General features: G+C 41.8%; 1 protein-coding gene across 2 annotated transcripts in view; it reads right to left on the reverse strand.

Moving 5' to 3' along the window:
• Positions 1–1,194: 1,194 nt before the first annotated feature.
• The window catches only part of CDK14 (cyclin dependent kinase 14), a 311,217-nt gene continuing 296,251 nt past the window's right edge, over positions 1,195–16,160 (reverse strand). The window contains exon 15 of one of the 2 annotated variants that reach the window (XM_042888949.1): positions 1,195–2,136. The gene's annotated coding sequence lies outside the window, so the exon portion shown is untranslated. Of the gene's footprint in view, positions 2,137–5,832; positions 9,963–16,160 lie in introns of those variants that run through there. The other variant, XM_042888948.1, reaches the window with a different exon arrangement.

Genomic DNA, 16,160 nt, shown 5'->3' on the forward strand with positions numbered 1-16,160 from the left:
AAATGCTGAGGGACACCTCCAAAGAAAAAAGCATATGTGCAGCTACAACACTGATTTTTCTGTTGGGACAATGCAGTACTGTGGGGCACGTCAGAACAAGAACGTGTGCATTTCATTTTTCACCTGCATCACAACCCACAGCTAGAAGCATCGCAGGCTGATCCCCCCTCTGCTAATCACTTGTTTAGAAGACTGCTACCAGAGAACAAAGGAGACTGCATGGGGGAGAATAAACCAGGTAGAGACTGAGGATCATATGAGAAGAGAAATTAAACAGCACCTTTTCTGCCTATCTTTGTAGTAAATGTCCAAGTTAAAAAAAGAAAAAAAAGCCACCTAAGGCCTTTTCTCTAACTCAGACTCCAGAGAGATCTTTAAAAGAACTTGGTTGTAATTTTTTTTCTTCTCTGTATGGAAGAAATTAATAAAAGATCAGGGTCTGGGGCAAGTGTGACTTTGATACTGTGTTTTATAGATGCCATGATGTCCAATTCAGGTTTCAGGTGTTCACACAGGAGCACAAATACCTGCTACTGCACCAGCTCTGTATGGATGCATTTGAGGCCATGTTATGGATCAGACAATACAGTAAATACAATTTAAGGTGTTCAAATGTATGTGTGTTGCACGTGAGCTGCTGGGATGCAGCAAAGTACCTTCAAGCACTAGTTGAGCTGGTGGAACCCTGGTCTTATTCAGTTTTTCGATGGAGAAGGGGAAAGCTTATTGTGGAGTCTCCTGGAGCTTGATGTAGACTCAAGTGACTTGACGCCAGCTTGCACCTGCAGAAGCTTCCTGATGTGCTGTATGTGTTTTGACAGTGCAAGGTGCACTTTAGGGATAAGGCTGGCGTGAGGAGCATGAGGATCCTGAGCTGTAAGAGCAACCAAAACCCTGCGCCTGCTCTGCCCCACAGGTCTGTGCAAGCCTGATGCTGTGGCTGAGGTAAAGAGGGCCTGCATTCACAGAGAGATTTTCTACAACATTCCAAAAAACGTCAGTGAACATTTTTTGCAGGTGTGGTGGCATGCAGGAGCGCTGGTTCTCCATCAGGGCCCCCTCTGAGCCTGGCAGGCTGCTCACCAGGCTAAGGCTGCAGCAGGCAACCAAGCAGGAGCTTGATGCTGCCAATAACGAGCACTTTCCAACCAGGGGTGCCCTTTTCTGTGAGATACCCCTTGAACGTTGCTTCAGTGTAAGGTCCCATCTTACTGGTGGGCCTCCTTCATGCTTTGTGTGCAGCGACATTTCTGTGGCCTTCCCACTGTGACGCTGAGCCTGTGCTGGTGGGCCTGAGCCAGCAGGGCTTCTGAGAAGTGGGTGTTTGTTCAGAACAGGGCACCCAAAGTGATGTTCAGCGAGCCCAGCAAATGTAAATGTGTTCCTTGTTTATTACTGGCACATTCTTGTACCAGACAGATTCCTGCAGTCAAAATATTTTGGTGAAAGGAGAGCACAGCAGCCAGATTTACAGATGCAGGAATTCACCGAGCACAGTGTTTTGAAGGGCACTGCAGGTTTCTCTTCATAAAGTTATTTTATTCCTGATACAATCAATAATCAGGCAGGTGGGATGAGAGAAAACAAGTGAACAAATGATGTGCTGTGTCACAGAGGCTGGATTTTGATTTATGCACAGTAACACTGCACTAATACAGTGCGCTCACTGCACTAATAAGTAGCAGCTGAGAGTCCTGATGGCAGGAGGCAAAGCTGGCTTTAGCTCCGATTTGTCATCTGTCCTCTGGAAAGATGTTCCTGTCATTTCCAGGCTTTGGCTCCTTTCTTTCCCTTGTGAAGTTGGTGTGTGCTCCAGCCCACGTGGCACTGCTGCTTCCCAGAACGGGTGCTTGTCACAAGCCTCCCCTCCCCAAAACCAGGTATTCTCACACTTGTTTATTTCTGCGGTGCTGGTGCAGGAAACCAAGCTGAGTAATACTGCAGAAGCACACTGAGGTGTTCAAAGCTCTATGTTATTACAGAAGGTGAATGCATACCACACTTCCTCATATTTAGGGACTTGTAAGGGCTCATCCAAGACTCTCCTCTTTCCTTTGATCAATTGGTTGCCTTAAATCTAAATTGCAGTTGCTTGGGGAGAGGGCTTGGGAAGATATCCAAATGTCCTCTTCGCATCTAGGGATCAGAAAAGAGCAGCCCGGTTAGCAGGAGGGTGAGCATTCGATTGATTTCTGAACCAAGGAAACTTGCCCATGACCACTTCCTATGAACTACTGGGCTCATGGCCTTGCCCAGACAGCATGCAGATCTCCGTCTGGTGCCCTCTCTCCTGCTTCCTCCACCTCCAGTCCCGCTGCACCCACAGATGTTGTGTTTGAGTGGAGATCAAAAAAAGCAGCTGGAGCAGAGGCGCAGTGAAGGGCCAGGCTGCTGCACGCTGCCAAGCAGAGCTTGCTCCCTGCTGTCCTGGGCTGGCAGAGGATTGAGATACCTGTAACCTCTAATAGACTGGCTCCAAAATTATGGGTTATGCTACTCTGAGTTAGTCACTAAATGTGCACAAGTGCAAGCTAAAAATCAGCCCACACTAAAAACACTGCTGTCACCCAGATGCATACAGGTTTCTGAAATGGACATGGTGGATGTGGCAGTACTGCTTTCTCTACCAAAGAGGCAGTTGTATTCCAAAATGTGCTGGGTTGTTCTCTGGGTGTTCAGTAGAGAGACGAGCACTTGTGACAGTCAGCAATGTACATGAAAAGGGCAAGTTGTGGCTATAGTGGTTTGCAATTATCAGGTGCAATGGGCCAGAACAACATGCTGGGTAAGAAGTGTCTATAAAATATCACCTAGCTATATGAAAGGGGCTTCTTCCATAAAATCACAGAATCATGGAATCATTAAGGTTGGAAAAGACCTCCAAGATCATCTAGTCCAGTTGTTCACCTACCACCACCATTTTCCCACCAAACCACGTCTGTAAGTAGAAAGACACTTTTGCTTTGCTGTATGGATTCAGGAGAGCAACTGAAAGCCTCTGAAGAGTTTGACAGTTGTACCTATGTCTCCTGCAGCATTCAAGGGGCAGTTCACGTTTAAGCGTTTCCCAGTGAATCTGACATGATGGTTCATGCAGGGGCTCTTGCTTCGCAGTGACACCACGTTCATCATCTGGGCAATAAACAACTCTTTGCAGTTGATAACAACATTTTGTCATGTAATATTTCCATCTATCTGTACAGAGAAATATAACTTGTTTTGAAGACAGAAGATGTACATTTTTCTGTTGTGATAAACTATTCTAAACTATTCTATCTTGAACGTTCAGTCTTTACCAGACAAAGTATGCTGTTGGCTGCTCGTGCCCATGAAAAGCTTTGAAAATAGAGAGCTGAATCACTGCCTTGGTTCTGGGGGGCTGTTTATTTTTTCCTTTCACAAAATCTGGTTCTTTTTATATTCACGGCGTATCCCAGGGCTGTGTGTACAGCTCATCTCATCAGTGCATAAATACCTCTGAGCTCCTTGAGTGGAAGCTGGGGGCAAACTATTATAATTAGCTGGATTGTATGCTGCACACCTACACCGCAATCCTAATTCCAGTTGAAAGGTTAGGCTGTCATAAACCTTTTTAGACTTCAAGACTTTACTGGATTATAATAGCACAGTGGCATTTTCTTGCATGACTCTTAGAGCTGTTATGTGTTTTATGTGAATCACCATATCGATCCTTGGAACATTAATGTAAAAATATGTTTGATTTTAGTTTAGCTATGTTTGAGTTTAGTTTAGGTTCTTTCACGGCAGCGCATCCCCAGCAATCACCTTCAGGCCCTCTGGGAAACAGGAGAAAAGGAAGAAAAGGAACATTTTTTGGAATCCCTTTCTCTCGCTCAACTCAGTCTCAACCAATGCAGGCAATAACGAAGGGGCTGCAGGACTGCTCTCCACTATTATTGTGCCTGGCTCGCTCTCAGCATGACTCACTGCAGACAATATGTAACACCACTCACAAGGGGAATGAACAGTAAATACTTGGCCGTGGATTTTTTTTTTTAATCTCTTCAGGTTTTTCTCTCTGATTTGTATCCCTTTATCCTCGCCCATGTGCTATATAAGCTTCTCAAATCTAATGTCCATAACACCACCCCCCACTGGTAGCAGCAAGCCCTTCCGCTGCTGTAGGGTTTACTTTGCGAAGGTTTACAACGAAAGGCATTATTTAGAAACTGTGTGTGTTAACCTAGTGGCAGAAGGTTGCTCCAACACCTTCCCCCTGGTTTTTCTTCTGCCGGGGGAGGGGAGGCTGCTATTGTGGTAAATGCATCTCTTGCTTCGCTGCAGCAGCCAGGCCAGCTTGGAAAGAAAACCCTGGGGCTAAAGAGGCTCGGAGTGCAGCCAAGGGGGTCAGGAGACGGTTTTAAGGATTATACTACATAATTAAAAGCTCACTGCGAATGTGCTTCCTGGTACTCAGTGCTCAAACTTACAAAGCTTTTACAGTAATAATTCCTGGTTCTCATTTGTATTTAGAGATTTGTAGGGTAAAGTTGTCACACAGGTAGTGAGTCAGGAGTGCCAAACAAATCAGCTACAGAACTGCAAGCACAAGGCATTCATCGAGGCTGTGGCAAGGCAACACCCCAAATGTGCCCTGGTCAGTGAGATCAGGAGGTAAGCTAGGAATAAACGAACACACATGTTTCCTTGGGTGGCTTTGTTTTGTTTTGGTTTTGGTTTTGTTTTGTTTTGTTTTGTTTTTTTTTCTGGTGCAATTCCTTTGGGATGTAGCTGATGTCATTTTGTGGCAGCTAGATTTAAAACTGGGGATTAACTTCCTGAAGAGTTTTGTTGTTGGAGCTGGGACAGAATGTGATGCTACCCATGTAAAACCTGGGAGATGGCAGCCAACCTACATTGTCTTAGCCCTAAAAATACTAACATTTTATCTTCAATTATTCATAGTTGGCCAGAGCCAAGACCAGAACTTTGGTGTCCTCTATCCATTCTCTAGGCTGGTAGCTTCCAGCACAAGCATCCAGCCCTCCCCCATGCAGACCAAAGTGATGTTAAAACCGACAGATTCCTACAGACTCCTGCATTTGCTAAAAGAGCATATTCTGACACTTCAGTCAAATATTCCAATCAAGTCTGTGCAAGCTGCATCGATTTAATGTGCATTGTCTAAAATAGATCTTAACAGGATGTTGATATCAAAAAGCTAGAAGTAATGGAAAGGAAATTACTGAAGGTGCATATTGATTATATCACTGTATGTGAGCACTTGCCTGTTGAAAGCTGTAATGCACAAATAAACTGAGGTAAGAACCCAAGCAGCACTTTCTTACTGACTGAGATAAATAAGCAAGTACAAGCAGGTGTAAATCCAGCTCCTGCATCAAGGTTGTGAAAAACTGTGCTTTAAATAATTTTCCACCAGAACTCTCAGGTCTTTATTTCAAGAGAAGCTGCAATAAGCCTGAGTTTATTCTCTGCACAAAGACAGATTCAAATTCTACCACCTTCAGTTAAATGCCAGTGTACTGTACCTATATTGTCACACAGGGATACAAGGCATGGAAAGAGACAGCAGACAGTGAACTTAGTAACTAGCATAGACAGAAGTGTGCTGTGCGCAGAGCCTTGTCCCATGTAGCCTGCTAATTTTGATTAAGCTCACATGTTTGGCTGAATTGGTGCCTGATCTTTTCAATTAATTGCTGCGTAAACGCCTGCCTGCTTCTGGGCGCTTTCCATTTCATAAAAATCTGTTGTTTACAACCATCTCTTATTCAATTGCTGTAGAACAAAACAGAAAAGAAAGGCTTTATTCCATTATTTAGGTCTACACCACATATACAAAGGAGGAGCGAGATTCTGCTACACTTTATTCAATATGATGTTACAAGAAAACAACAGTTATAGCTGACAAACCATTACATCTTTCATAATACAGACAAATTACAAGGTGTAACAAATAATGCAACATTTATTTACTGTACTGCTTACTATGCTGTTCTTCTGAAGAATATATATATATATATATTTAATTACATTAACATTGTTTTCATGTACCAGCCCTCCCTTTTTATTTGTTAAAAAAAGAACATCTCTTAGTGCACCATACGAAAACCCGCGTGGAAGCTGGCAAGCTGGAATTTTGTATGCAGCACCATTGAAATGCATTTTGGGGATGGGAATTTTTAGTGCATCCTTCACTTTTAGATTTTTTGCTCACGTGAAAAATGCCAGGCAGTAACATACAGTCACTCCACCTGACTGTAGGTAGGGGAGAGTTTTGTTATGCTCAGTAATGCAACATAATTCTATTTATATGGGGTGTCAGTGTTTTGCTCCCCAGTTTGTACAGCCCAAACGTTTTATATAACAAAGATTACAAAACCCAGTTATATTCACAGATGAGTATTTTGTTTATGAGCATACTGAGCATTGACTACACATTCACTTGTGTGCACTGATATACAGCACATAGGAGTAGATGTCACCCACCAGCCAAAGGGAATTTTTTACCCTACCCTCTTCCACAGGAGTCTGAAGTCCATAATCTCCACACAACAAAGAGAAAATGGAAACCCCGGTGCCTCTGTCTACTGCTGACTGAATTTTCAGCGTTGCATTTACTGGCATTATCCTAAAACATGATCCTGTTTAAAAACGATTGTGAGAATTGGAAGGACTCAACGACCCGGAATGTCATACAGCAGTGTACTGTTGAGTGTTGGAGAGTCCTGCCTGGTGCTGTGCCTGCTGGGTGTGGATTGGAGCTGAGCTGATCTCGTCTGGAGTGGGACCAAGACATAAAGTTGCATTCTGTCAATGTGAACTTGTAAGGAATCACTGTATCACAAAGGCCATCTCTATCACCACCTTCCCTTCCCTGTTCACCTGATATTGCACAGAGTCAGAATACGCCCTCCCACTTTTGTCTGCCTACTGTTGCCCTGTGGCTGCTCATCCCTCTTGCAGCTGAGCCATATCCTCTCAGTATCATCAGGAAGGATCTGCTGGGGCTCAGGCAAAAAACCAAAAATTACACTGCTGAAGGCTGTCAGCTCCATCCAGGTGAGTCCCACAGTTTCTCAAGGACTGTGTCCCACAGAATACCATCCATTTAAACTAACTTTTGACTGCTGATGGCATGAAACACTGCACTCCCAAGACCTGCAGCATGTCTGGAAGACCAGGCTGATTGTTTTCTTGTCCCTTTGAATATTCTGCAGGGAACTGGTTTGGGAAGGATGAGAATAAAAGAGGGTAGTGCTACTGATATTCCCTGACTGCCTCAAGGACATTGACGGGGTTTAAAAAGTTCATCAGCACTGAGCAGGGATGTGGTGGAAACCTGCAAGATGCTGGAAAGGTGGCATGACTGCCAGGGGACCCTAACTGAGGGGGTCTGTCAGGTTGCTGATGCAGGACAGGACAAAAAGGACAAAAAGGGGAAAAAAAGGCTGTACAGTCCATTCTCTGCATAAAGGTACTCCCATTTTCTCAAAATAAAATAAAATAAAAATTCAGGTTTCCCAGAAGATTTCATGATCCAGAAGAATAATGTGCAGCAGGTACCCTTAGTGCAGGGAGAAAGACTCTGCAGGTGACAGCAAACCTGTGTCACCAAAGGCAGTTGGAAGAACCAGAAAGGAAGCGCTCAAGAGATTCGGGTCATTCCTTAACTGATCAGTGGCCAAGACAGACCCACTGCTGCCGAAAATCAAGTTACTATTGAGGAACCCAGATGTTTGTGTGCTTTGGGCAACTGTGTTTGAAGATTTTTGGACCAACTCTAATTATTTCAGTGGTCAGCTTGAAAGTGGGAACGGAGCAGAGGAGATAATCTCACACACACATGTGTACACATACACACACACACACACCATAAGCAAACATGACATGATTCACTGTGGACAGCAATATGCTGGGCTTGTGGGAACAGTTAGGGAATCAGTCTCTATGTTAAACCTTTAGATGTTTAGCTGAGCAGAATAACTGTGTGCATCCCAATTTAAGCTGCCCAGTAAATGTATCTATGAAACTACCTTTATATTCCTAATTGAAATCTTACATTTTCAAAAATTGTTCAGATTTTTTTTGCAGCATGATTTTTTTTTCTAAAAATAGCTAATTTCAATCATCAAACTGCACAGCGTTTCAGTAGCAAAGATAATTTATAAAAGACTTTTCTCTTACAAAAAAAGAAACACGAAAGCCAAACAAACCACGTCTAAGGCAGTTTCAGTGTGTGATTAAGTCAAAAGTTCAGTAGTCACTTTTTTTCCCCTCTTAAATACAGGAGGAAAACTGTAGTAACTTCTAAATAGGATTGTGACTGAAAGTGGCTTTCAGATGGCTTTTACCAGATCCTGAAAGAGAGATGTCATTGGGGGAAACTGTGTTTTAATGGCTGTGCAAATATTGAGAATATTTCCATGGTTCAACTCTTTGAAAGTGTAGACTCATATGCTAGTTCAGTAAGAGGCCTTTCGTACCTACTTGAGCATTCAAGGATTTGCCTTATTGGGTGTTCTTTTCTTATTAAACACTGCTGGAGTTTAATAAGATGGCAGTAGCACAAATCCTTTTCCCCTCCTTTTAAACACTGAAAGCTAACCCAAGTGTTACTGCACTTCTTAAAAATGTAATTCAAGGCATCCAGCAAGCAAGGGATGTCAAATTTATGTGTAGAATAATATTGCCTAGCAAGCGGTTCTGTCTGAGCAGGAGCATAACTCAACAGCGGATTTCGCATCGGCCCTGCTCTTTCTGAATGCAAAGCATTGTATATGCTCAGGGCAGTTTTATCCACCACTGAACACAATGTGCTCCTCAGCCACAATGTGGCCGGGGCTTCCTCGCCTAAAATCACACAGCTTTGTTTCTTGCAAAGTTTGCATTTGAATGATTCATTCAGAAAAGCGATTTAAAGACACATCATCTGGTAGTGCCTTCCAATCAGATCGGGATACCTACAGAAAACAATTTGAAAAGTGCTTTCGTGTGGAACAGCAAACCATTTGGGATAAGGAAAACTCTCTCTTTTGCTTCGTAAGCAGCAAAATAACACACTTAGAACTTAATGGCTCATTCAACAAAAATTTCTCTGTACCTTAGTATCTTGAATTAAACAGAATCATTTCAGAATCTCTTTTTTCGTTTCAGGAAAACATTCCAAAAGGTAAACAGCATGAGGAAAGACATGGAGATGTGAGCCAAGACCCACAAAAGAAAGAAATACTCAAAAAGGGAATAAAACCATAAAGAATTTGTTGTATATCTGTCAGCTGAGCGCATCTCATTTTTGCTTTGTCTTTCTCGCAGGCCTATTTCAAAAACTGGCATGCTACATAGCCTAAGCAGAGTAACCAAATTCAGAGTGCTGAAGTAAACATGCAGTTATTGCCATGTTTTTAAAATGGATATAAATGGTCTGAGGATACGAGAAAAGAAAGAACCTAACACCACTTCAGGAACAGAGGCAAGGCGCTGTAATTGTCAGCCCAAGTCGGGCTTGCTCTGGCAGAAATAGTCTTCCCATTGGTTGCAATATGTGCACGACTCTCAAAGAAAGCACAGTCCTTTATGCCACCGCTGGCTTTTTTGTATAGTCATTACTGAAGAAGTGTGAACACCAAATGTGTTGTCTTAATGTATTTAAGACATTGCTGGTGAAAGCATAAAAATCCTTACAAAGATGCAGCGCTGCAGTGGAAAATCAAACAAAATCAAACACAAAAGACTGAAAGAGTACATGCCATGTATCAGTAAGCAAAAGCTTAATCTTCACATAGTTCTCTGAAATCACAAGGTATCCAAAATGCGTGCAAGGTTTTAAATAAATTGCAGGGAAAAACAGGGTCTTGCCAGCTTCAATTTTCTTTTGAATGAAATCCACCATAAAGAAAGGAAACAGGCCATGGTTCCTTCCTCGTGTCGGCCTCCTCATTAGGTTTTTGTTTCCCTCCTCCAAACTGGTAAATTTAATCCTGTAAGGAAACAATATAAATTATAATAAGCTTCACGACTTGCATTTTTAAATGATTTTTCACTTGGTATATAATAGATTAGTCCAAAGCCAGTTCTGTAGACACCAGCTCAGAGCGAAGAACAAACATCCGAAGCACTTTTAGAGCTGGAACCTCAAGAAAACAAGCTTAGAACACTGATGTTTTCATGGTGCTGGTTGCCTAAGTGAGACATGTTTATCCATATTCATGTCTATCTGTCCCAAGTGCTAATCTTCAGAGGTGCCATCAGCGCTCACATTCTCCATGGAAATTACAGGCAGCTATATATATAGACTGTCAGCTCTCTTGGGGTGGTCACACCCCAAGAATGCAAAGGAAGGTTACTGAATGCTGCTGACATGGCTTCAGGAGTTTACAAGCTCTTTTTGCCCCTTCAGCTTCACAGGCACACTTGTGACCAGGCTGTGGAAAGGTTTCCTCAGCTTCACTTCCCAAGAGTTATTGGAGGTACCTCACAGTTATGTCACTTTTGTAAACACTGCCGAGTTACAGAGCAATGTAGCACACTACGTTCAAACACCTTTAGTTGGCTGTTCTTCTATTTATAAAAAAGATAACAAAAACCTCTCCTTCTATATACAGAAAGTAAGCATTGCACCAAGAGCTTTGCTTACATTGCCTTTCCCTCTGCTAATGGTTCCTGGCTAGAAAGGCTCAATGCAGTGACTGGACCTACAAGGATGTACTGCGGTATCCCTGAGATTTACACCAAGCAGGAGGCAGGCCAACAACATGGGAAGCACTACTTTAAAACAAAACTAACAACTGCAGGACCAGCTCGGTGAGGGCTAAATGAAAGCTAGATAGACTGGAGCCATTGGAGGGATTTTGTAATTAGCATACTTAGCTCTTAATAAATGTTCAGGTAGAATTCTATGCCAAGTAATAAGGTGGGACTGCATTTTCTGATAATGTTGAGAAATTCTGTAGTTTTATGAAGTTCAAAATGTTTTTGTTTTACAGGGGTTTTCAAAACCAAGGATTCTAACTACAAACCTGCTACCCTTCTAAAATGTAGTTTCAGGAAGACAATCAGATATGGAGAAATTTTAGCACTTAATTAAAAGAAAACTTAAAATTAAATATTCATTGAGCTTAGAACTGGTTTGAATTAGCATGTCCTAGAACTATTTAAATCAAACTCAATGCAGGTGCCAGTGAATCTAGTCTAGCCCTCATTTCAAAAGCAGGAGAAAAACAAGGCATCAGTTTCAAGCATAAAATTTTAATTGTGGCTTTCATCAAAACAGCCTAATCTCTACACTACATCTGACTTTCACAGTACGCAGCGTTCCTGTCGTGGTTCTCGAGAGCTCTTCTTCTGCCCTTCAAGTGCCAGAACTCCTGAACTGGATTAACAAAAGCCTGTTCTTAATGATGCACGGCAGCATCTCCTGGAGCTTGGTCTGCCACCTCCTGAGTCCTGCTTGGGTTGTTTCCCAAATGCCTCTGGAATGTCTGTTCCACATGAAAGTCCCCAGGGCCGAGGAGTCTGGCTGAAGCCCCAATAAATCTTGTTTCAAGGAATAAATTAGAGTTTAGTTTACTCTTCATAAGCTCAAAAAGAAAAGCAATATTTGGAACATGCTGAGATTCACTGCTGCTTACTGGTGAAACATGGTTGCCAAATCCTACGTCCGCCTTCCTTAAAAAAACCCACAATAACAGACCAAATAAAATAAAACCAAACCAAACCACAATACTTTTGGGGGATGACCACTTTAGAGCACCCCTTAAAAAGGAGGAAACTTGCTGTTTGGAAACCTGATTCTGCACAGAGACAGGGCAAGTGCTTGATTGCAGGTTAAGCCCAAACTGCTGGAGTTCCAGAACCTGCCATAATGCTGCTGTAACATTAAGGACAAGTGACTAAATGATAAAAGACAAAGAAGCTTCTGTAAGAGTTACCAAACTCCTCAGATTTGATGAAAATTGCATCTTAATTAGATAATTACATTAATTACAGAGAGCTTTTTCTTTCTATCAGTTCACTTTTCTATCAGTTGACCTCAAGGCACTACTCAAGGGAGGCCAGCCTCACATTTCTCCTGGGGATATGCTAAAATTTAAATCATTTTCTGGCTTCGAGTATGGCTCTGCAGGCAAAGCTGATCACATGTTACCAAGCCAAAGGCAGGCCTTGAGCCTCGGAGATGGGGAATTCCCTCATCAGAAGTGTGAACATTCAGAATCAATCCCTGTAACGCTAAAAGCTTCCCTAGAAATAAACAAAGCTGCCACCATTTAATACAGGGAATAACCTTGGCATAGTGCAACTGCTGCCAGCATCAATGCAGAACAAGGCTGAGATCAAACAGGAAACTCAATGGAAAAAAGAAAGGTGACTTAATTCCGAATTTCCCAAGTGGACCTGGCTGGGGAAGACTAGAAGACAGAATGCAAGCAGAACCAGGGCATGGCTGGTGATCCCCATCTCTCTGAAGATGCGCTTCCCTGCCCCATTCAGGACTTGTGCACAGCCCTCCCGCTGCTCCCACCAGCACCCCGATGGCCAGGTGGTTCTGATGTTGAACCCTGAGTTTTGTCTGCTGAGGCAGTTCTGCTTTGTATACAATCCTTACAGGAACAGGCCCAGTGGCTAGGAATACATTTGCTGGGGAATACATAATGCTTTCAATGGAGTCCCCAGCTCACTGAATGCTTATTGATGATTCCAAGTGGAGTCAACAGGTGAAATCCCTTCCCTCTGCCTTGTGGTTAACGCCTCCTCCTGGGAAATGGGGAACAGAGGTTCACCTGTCCTGAGGCAGAGGAAGGAGCTGACACAGCGAGGCCCTCAGGGACGTGCTGTAACCACTGTGCCATGGGGCAGAAGGCCTCCTTCCCTTTTTGTTTGCCTTACAACAAGACTTGCTGTGTCACATCCGTAGACACCGCCCTACACCGGAGGAAGAACAGGGTCTCTATTTGTCCACAGCAGAAAATCCACAGTAAAACAAACATGAAATTGTAGATTGGTGGGAACCAAGCTTTTTATTAAAAAAATCATTGTTTCTCTAGTGAGGCTGTTGAACTGAAGCATGAGTTGTTCACACAAGCAGGACCCGAGGCAGTTCCTGAAGCAAGACTCGCCACACAGTGCTGCTGTTCAGTCCCCAGATGGCCTAGGATTCCATGTTTGCATTTTTTAAAGATGTATTTTAGAAATACCCTTGCTTAGAATTTAATACATTTTCCCGATCAAGCCAAATCAAAGTTTAGCTTTGTGACTTGGCAGATTGTGTTTATGGCCTCTGGTCACAGCTTTGCTTATAGAAGCATAAATTGTTAAATGGAATATTTACAACTTGTGATTTCCCAAGAGCAAAATAGGGTTCTTTCAGATCTCCTTTCTAAAAAAAAAAAAAAAAAAAGAAGAAAAAGAAGAAAAAGAAGAAAGAAAGAAAAAAGGGCCCTGAAACAGACCACCTTAAAAATGAACTTATACTCTTTTTTACCACAGGTCCAGGCAGTTTTGATTTTCACGATGTCTTACTGAACCCACTGGAAGATTACAAGCAAGGTAATGATGCACTTGAAAGAAAAAAAATATATATATCAAGCAACCTAAATCAAATAACTCAGTTGTATATTTGTTATGTAGAGAAATCACCTGCTGCGTACATCCTGCTTGGCACAGATCCTAAGTGGGATAAAATCAGGTTTTCACCCACCTTAAAATGGTATCGGCCAGTGTCAGAATATACGAGCTCTTGATGTAACAAAGGATACCAAAGCTTATAATTTAAACATTAATCATGCACTCAGCACATGAGGCAGAGGAGGATGACTCAATGGCCCTCAGATCCCAAATATTTCCCATTATTTTAATTAATAAAATAATGCCATTTCCTTTAAAAATGCAAATCACCAATTCAGTACATGCTCTTTTTGGCAGCATCAGCATCCTTCTCTAGGTGCTTTTAATTTCTGTATAAATTATAAAATTGGGTGGAGCTGTGCTCCCGCAGTGTCCTTAACATGCAAAGCATAACCAGAGTGCAGGTCTATTTACATTGCAGCTGATTTAGCATTATTATAAGAGTATTCCTTCTACAACACCAGATTTAAAAGCAAAATGTGAGCTGACAGCTGGAGATGCTGCATTCCTGTGAGCTGAAACATGGGGTATTTAATATCATCAACAATATATTCATTCTCTCCCTCCACCAGACATATACATGCTGCAGATACCATTCATCCCCTCTAAAAGAAGTACGATATTAACAGGTGATTTTTCCCCTACAGCTTTTGTTCCTCTCTTCATTATAGAAGTCATTTTAAAAAGCCAACCAAACATTATCAATATTATTTGCACTCGGGTAATATCTGCATGCAATTCGTTGCTATAAATATTAATTAATTGGATCACCAATACCCATAATGCAATTTTATTGTGACCTACATGCCCTATGAACCAGATATTTTTTTGGATTCCGTTTTCTTAAAACCAACTGTCAGCATCATGTGATGGAGGAGATGAAAAATGAAAATGAGTGTTCCCGCTGTGCAGGTGAGTGACCTGTGGGAGACAGCTCTGCCTGCCAGGATTTTTACATGTACCATCAGACACAGACCAATTGATTAGATCATTTTATACCCGCCACCAACTAGGCTCAAGAGACTAATTAGAGAGAGTACTGCCTGCGCAGGCACCCCATTGACACCTAATTTGCTCAGCCAAAGCCTTTGGGGAGAATGTATTATCTCTGCAGCTGCACTTCATGCATTTCTGATTTGAGGCATAAGCAAGGAGTACTTCTTCACTCTTTTGAGCAAACTGAGTATATAAGCCCTTAAGTGCTAAATACAAGCAGACAAATTAAATCCAGCCAGCCTCCCATAAATTCTTTTTCCTCTTCAGATCTATATATACATATGTACATACACACACATTTTATATCAGTCTGCAGTATATGTACACAAGTGTGCAAATAACACATGCATATGAGCATGTGTGGAAAGCGTAGGTGCAAAGAAAATATTTCTATGAATACATGCTTTAGAATATGGAATTACTGTCTTTCTGTGGGAACTTTTATTTCCGTGAGATCTAACAGCAAAGCAATTGTTCTGATATATGAAAAATAAATGATCCGCAGAACTGTTAGCTCAGGCTCTGAATTACCCCATGGACAAAGCTCAGCAGACTGCTGCCTGTAAAGTTTCTCTGCATATCTTCAGAGGTCTTCAGTGCGCGGCCTAGCTTTGTTGAAAGCTTTTCCTGGATGGACTGCACCTTGTTTGTGGTTCCTAAGGAACACTGTTCACCAAGGCTAAATATAAGATTGCTACAATTGCTTTCTGCTGGGCTTTGGTTTTGTCTAGTTACCCAAGCCCAAAATACACTGGAGAGGTAAGACTTAAGGCTGTCATTAAAAATTTATTTAAAAGATAAAAAAAACTATGGTGCTTTTTTTTTTTTTTTTTTTTTTTTTTTTTAAACAGCTTGAGAAGTGTGGAGGAAAATATTCTTTGCTGCAGGTTGGTATGTGATTCCTCAACTCAAACATCTTGTAACACACAGAGAAAATGGTGAATTTATATTGCTTCTAAAATAGCACAGAAATGAACATCTCTTCTCTGAGATGTGGTTATAGAGGAATATTTAGGAGTTTAATGAAGATGAATTAATAAGTCAATTTAATTTCAGTTCATGAGGAAGCATGTGGTGATATGGTCAGTTAACTCAAGATTTTGTAGAAAGAGAAGTATTAAAGAAGCCGTAGCTTAACACGGGTGAGATACCAGAGTGGCAAAAACATCAGTCGTAACCTTCTTTGCAACACGAATGTGATTTCCAATTCTTTTTCTTATGTTGGCACAGTATAAAGAGAGGACATTCTCACCTTCCACTATTTATACGCACCTTTTAAAATTTGCTTTACATTTATTCAATAACATTAAATCTCACTGAACTTCAGCTGACACCTCTCTGTTATCACGGTAAATGCTGGCTGTTCGTAGAACACAATACTTCATGGGATACTTACACATCATAAAAATAACTACTAACAGTCAACAAAAGTAAACCACACTTGACAAATAACTAACAAAGCATTTACTGATGCTTTTGTCTGTTCCCTTTCCTAGCTCTTTTCTACTATGTCTGGTTTTATTCTTACATGTGCTGGATCTACCAGACTGTATGTTCTG

The sequence above is a fragment of the Lagopus leucura genome, unplaced genomic scaffold (assembly GCF_019238085.1).
Source record: "Lagopus leucura isolate 7727_CA_CO unplaced genomic scaffold, USGS_WTPT01 Super-Scaffold_100157, whole genome shotgun sequence".
In the NCBI taxonomy this organism is placed as follows: Eukaryota; Metazoa; Chordata; class Aves; order Galliformes; family Phasianidae; genus Lagopus; species Lagopus leucura.